Raw genomic sequence first — 5,949 nt, forward strand, 5'->3', positions numbered from 1 at the left:
TGGGAAAGAAAGGTATATGCTGATATTGTACCAGGCAGCTAGAATATATGTTTAATCTGAAGGATTCTTCTTTATGCACCTGTAATACCCTGAACTTATCTCTATGATAATATTTACTGCTTTCTATACAAATATTTGTATCACTTCTGAGTTTCTTTATTTCAGAGAGAAGTCTGTTTTGCTCATCCTTGTCTCCAGAAAGTTTTGCATAGTTTTTGATATCTTGTAGGTATTCAATATTTTAAAAATAAATGCCGTTAAACGGATTTCAGGTAGGAACTTCACTGAGCATTTGGAAGTAAATTGAGTTTTGCAGCTACTGTGGTGTAAACACTTCTTAATACTTAGAGTACATAGAATCTTGTTGAAATTTGGAGAGGAAACTAGTGGAAGATATTTCTATATCTGAAATTGCTTCTAAGATATTGCTTTTTGTCCTATGAAATTCATCACTGTAATTCAATGGTTTATGATTAACTTCTTTGGAGACCTTGGAGTAATTCAAGAATATCTTTCTTGATGATACACTATTTGCTTTAAAGAGATAGCCCAATTTTATTATAGACTCCTGGGTATTTCAGACAAGTCTACTGCAGAGAAAGAATAAAGCTGGTGGAGAGTTCTAGTCTGAGTTCAAAGGCCTGAAAACAGGGAGTCCAAGGGCAGAAGACCAAGATTTCAGCTCTGGTAGTCAGACAAAGCAAATTCTCCCTTCCTTCTCTTTGTTCTATTTAGGCCCTGGATATACTGAATAATGTCCACTCACTTTGGGGAGAGCAATTTGTTTTACTGTGTCTACCAATTCAAATGCTAATCCCTTCCAGAAACACCATTTCAGACACACCCAGAAATAATGTTTAGCCAAATATCTGGGTACTCCATTATCTGGTAAAGTAGACACGTAAAATTACCCATCACCTTTGTAGCATCACAATGTATTCTGACAAATTCAACACTATTATTGGAAAGCTGTCTTCAACTACATTGTGGATCTGGAGTAAGAAGACAGTTTATCCCTCACATCTTACTGACATCCACCTTCATCAAACTATTGTAGAAATACAGGGCCTCTCAGAATCTCCTTTGAAGAACTGAAGCTATGGTCTGTCTCATTTAAGTTCATTTGGGTCTATTGCAGTCCTCACAGTGGAAAGCAGAACAATTTTATCCAGCATAGCCCAAGGTACCCTGCTGTTATTCTGCTTCTCAACTTACCATAAGGATTTCTGGGACAGTGATTGAGGCAATTTGTCTGTGGCCAGCTACTAGCACATTGACAGCTCCATGGATTATATTCAACAAATGATTTATTGAATCAACAAAGAAGATAAATGTTTATCAACAATCTGGGGGAAATACAAGAAAACATTATATTTTATTGTTGTTATGAAGTCCCTTCAACTGCTTTTTGAATGGCCTTTTATTTGTTGAAAACAAGAACAATAATAATAAAACTTCATCTGATAGTGCAGCACAGTATATAAGGATATATGTGGCAAATTTGGGGAGAAAGTAGGTACACTTACTGATATATAACCATTAATATTTATAAATCACTTTACTGTAACATTTATGTTTTCCCTCAATGGGCAATAGTGAAAACATGGTGACCTATCTAGGCTAGTAACAGTTCTTAAATAATGAAAAGAATAACAATTTATTAATTATTCAGGGCAAAAGCAGAAGTGTTCTCTTTTTTGTCATTTCAGTAGAGAATATCACCATGTTTCTTTTACTCAATCACCAATTACAAAATCATACAGATGGAATGAACTTGCAACATCTTAATAGCCACAGCTTCCAGCAGAGCTATAATTATATTGTCCTAGAGAGATGAACATCTACTTAGCCCTAATTTTAACACTTTCTAAAGAAAAATATTCCACAGATTGTGCCATAAACTAGTCTGTATGTAACAATTCTTATCATTAGTGCCTTCCTGGTATTCCTGCTGTGGTTTATATAGGTTTTATTTTAAGCAGAGATTAAAACTGCTTCTAAAGTAAATCCTAAATGTTGGCAATAGGCTCTTGGAAATTGTGACTTTAAGCAAAATATGTCTAATTAAATCTTTTTTTTATAATCAACATGATAATGAAAAGATGTTGAACAAAATGACATTATTTGATAACCTGCTATATGTCATTTTGTTTAAAGTTGCAGATTTTAAGTACTGATCCATCATGTTAGGTGAGAACTTGCTGTACATGATGTCAAAACTATTTATCAAAAGGGAGGAGCTCATTCAAACCATGCATTTAGTACAAAAGAAAAATAAATGTAATTTGGCAGAGTTCAACTAGATATTATGTGTGGAGTATGTGTTTGCAGGTGTCCAAATGGATTATGAATTCCAAACTATCATTCATTAAGCTTGTAAAGTATAATCAATGTCATCACTTTAAAGTGTTTTTTGAGTACTTATTATGTAGCAGGTACTTTTCTAACCATGTACATAAATATTTCACTCTCATGGAACTTGCATTCTAGTGTTTGTATATGCATGTGAGGGAGACTTAGCAAATAAACAAATAAATGTAAGTATATAAGAAGATGTTAAGTAGATAGAGAAATCTACTACATGGGAATACAGAAATTCTAGAATACCAGAGAGGCAGTATTCATTTTCTATGCTGTGTAACATTCTACCACAAATTTTATGGCTTAAAACAAAACTCACTCACTATCTCACAGTTTCGGTGGGTGAGGAGTCCAGGCATGGCTTGAGTTTTTTGCTTCAGGGTCTCACAAAGCTGCAATCCAGGTGTCCACAAAGGCTGCATTCTCATCTTGAGGCTCAAGTGGGGAAGAAGCTTCTCCCAAGCTCATGCAGGTTGTTGGCAGAATTAACTTTGTTGTGTGTTGTAGCATTTATGACAGCTTGCTTCTTCACTGTCAATAATGGAGAGAGAGATTCTAAAATTGAGTCTGCTAGCAAGATGTAAATATGAGGGTGATATCCAATCATCTTTTCCATCTACTACGGGTTAGAAACAAGTCACAGATCTCTACCACACTCAGGGGAGGGAGTTATATGAGGTCGTGAACACCAGAAGGTGGGAATCATGGAAACCACTTGAAAGGTCGGCCTGTCACAGAGGCATTGGTTTTTTAATAGAGTGACTAGTGAAATCTTCTTGAGAAGGTGACGATATTAGGTCTAATATTGAAGGAACTGTGGAAGGCAGATACAAGGCTGCTTTTGAGAACAGCGTCCCAGATAAAGTGCAAACAATCTAAAGTGAGAGTGTGTTTGGAAAATTGAGAAATAGCAAGGAGGCAAGTGTGGCTGGAGCAGACCAAGTGAGAAAAAGAGAGTAGTAGAAAAGTTGAAATCAGTAGATTAGAAAGGTACCAGGAATGAGTTACTGAAGAGGGGAGATTCCATAGGATATTGCAGGAAATTGTAGAAATTTGACTTTTGTTGAGAACAAGATCAGATGCCTATGGAGGGTTTAGAGAAGAGGGCTGCTATGATTTAAAATGTATTTAATGGTATCACTGGCTGAGTACAGGCATAGAAGCGTACTTGGAAGTATGAGGCTATTAGAGAAGGCAGTAGAGATGATAAAAACTGGTCAGAATCTGTATAAAATTTCTTAAATTTTCTCTCTCTCTCTCTTTTTTTTTCTGAGATGTAGTCTCACTCTGTCACCCAGGCTGGAGTGCAATGGCAAAATCTCGGCTCACTGCAACCTCTGTCTCCTGGCTTCAAGTGACTCTCATGCCTCAGCCTCCTGAGTAGCTGGAACTATAGGCATGTGCCATCACACCTGGCTATTTTTTATATTTTTAGTAGAGACAGTGTTTTACCATGTGGGCCATGCTGGTCTCTAACTTCCGACCTCAAGTGATCTGCCTGCCTCAGCCTCCCAAAGTGCTGTGATTACAGGTGTGAGCCACCATGCCTGGCCTTCTTTCTCTATTCTGTAGACAAAAGGGAAATTTCAGAATTTGGCACTCAACCTGCACGGTTCATCTTTGAGATGAACTTTGAGAATTTGGAGCTGGACATAAGACAGGCTCAATTTAATCTCCCCGAGTAACTACAACCTGTGAAACTCAGGAGTTTGTAATTGCCATTGTCCACTATGTTACCTAGAATAACAACAACAAAAACATTCAAAAAGAAGAGTGAAGCTTATGCATAGCAAGTATTCTATAAATATCAGCTGTTTTTTATTTGACCTAGACAGGCAATTAACATTATCCTACTCCCTCAAAGGAGACAGAAAAATCAACTTGTGGAAAATCAATTCCTAAGAAAACTTTGTAAAAGAACTTTTCGTTTTTTTATTATTAACTATTCCTTGTTTCTGAAATAGTGGTATGTCTCAGAAAAGACTGTACATCTTTTGTGATCCAGCAAACATTTTAGCAAAACAGAAGATGTATAACAGCATTTTTATGGTTCTTTAAATCGTTTTTGAGCCTTACCAGAAGTCTTCAAAATTGTGCAACTTACAGAGAACATACATATTTTTAAGGATGTTTTGTAGTTATGTATTTTTGTTTTCTTTTTCAAACAATACAGTGACCTGTAAAGAGTAAGTTTTGTTTTCTTTCTATTTTTAAATCCTGAGAAGCTGAGACAATTATGTGAAGTTCAAATGCACAGTGATTTCATTTTATTTGAATTGTTACATGACCTCTTAACCCCTACAACCTGGAGTCTATTATTTCCAAAACCTGCTCTACTTATAAGCCAATGTGATGGTTGTAATTCATTAGGATGATTTTATTTTAGGTAGCTGTTTGCACTTCTAAGCCATTTTCTTAATAGCTAATTGGATGTCATTGATGGTATTAATAAGAGAATGACTTCATTTCCACGAAGTTGTTGGCGTGTCTGTTGCTCTCTCCATGAGCTGTCACAGTGAAGGTGTAAATGGGTAACTGGCTTAAAGAATGCAATGACTCTCACCTTGTTATATTGTGACCATATGTGGCCAATTACATTTCCTCTGTTTTTAATAATGTGGTTGTTGATTTACTAGGCCACATTCTTCTCTGATCATTAATTTTTATAGGTTTTCATCTTTTGAATTATCCTCACATGGTTGTTACAGCAGCACTTTCTTGCCACCACATATTTTAAGCTTATAAACAGAACACATAATCGTGTTGTTCCTATAGAAACCTTCAAACACTGAGGAATCACAGCTTTGAATCTGTAACTATTATTGTGTATAGGTTCATAACCTGCAACGGCACCTTTTAATCTCCAATGTCTCTTACATGAAGATGCAGTTAACCTGTATGCCATTAGAGCTAACTGCTTATTTTATTTTCATTTTTAAAATACTTTGGATTGATTCAAATTGGTATGGTGGAAAATCACAATTAACCAAAGGCAGATTTTTCATGAACATAAGCATTTGTTATGGATAGGAGAGTAGCAGGGACTGGGACAATTTCTGGATTTCTTTTTGTTTTGTTTTGTTTTGTTTTTGAGATGGCTTCTTGCTCTGTCGCCCAGACTGGAGTGGTGCAATGGCGCGATCTTGGCTCACAGCAACCTCTGCCTCCCTGGCTCAAGCGATTTTCCTGCCTCAGCCTTCTAAGTAGCTGGGATTACAGGCGCCCACAACCATGGCCAGCTAATTTTTGTATTTTTAGTAGAGATAAGGTTTGACCCTGCTGGCTAGGCTGGTTTCGAACTCTGACCTCAAATGATCTGACCACATAGGCCTCCCAAAGTGCTGGGATTACACACGTGAGTCACTGTGTCTGACAATTTCTAGATTTCTTATACATTAATTCACTTACTAATTCATTCAGCTATTATTTATTGAATAACTATAATGAAAGGGGCACTATTCCAGGCCTGGAAGTTGCTACAATGGTAAACCAGACAAAATCTCCTACTACTTCATAATGCTTGCTTGCTTGCTTGCTTGCTTGCTCGCTTTTCGTTCTTTCTTTCTTTTTTTTTTTTTGAAACAGGGT

General features: G+C 36.5%; 2 long non-coding RNA genes across 3 annotated transcripts in view; one reads left to right on the forward strand and one right to left on the reverse strand.

The window, feature by feature from the left end:
• Positions 1 to 5,949, forward strand: part of LOC105483545 (uncharacterized) — a 164,883-nt gene that overhangs the window by 24,879 nt on the left and 134,055 nt on the right. The gene's annotated exons all lie outside the window — the stretch shown is intronic.
• LOC139355819 (uncharacterized) overlaps positions 232 to 5,949 on the reverse strand; it is a 78,432-nt gene continuing 72,714 nt past the window's right edge. Inside the window, exons 3-4 of the long non-coding RNA XR_011606941.1 lie at positions 2,681 to 2,892; positions 232 to 1,346 (exon numbers count right to left, since the gene is read on the reverse strand). This is a non-coding gene — a long non-coding RNA (uncharacterized lncRNA). The remainder of the gene's footprint in view (positions 1,347 to 2,680; positions 2,893 to 5,949) is intronic.

This window comes from Macaca nemestrina, chromosome 8, assembly GCF_043159975.1.
Source record: "Macaca nemestrina isolate mMacNem1 chromosome 8, mMacNem.hap1, whole genome shotgun sequence".
NCBI classification, from domain to species: domain Eukaryota; kingdom Metazoa; phylum Chordata; class Mammalia; order Primates; family Cercopithecidae; genus Macaca; species Macaca nemestrina.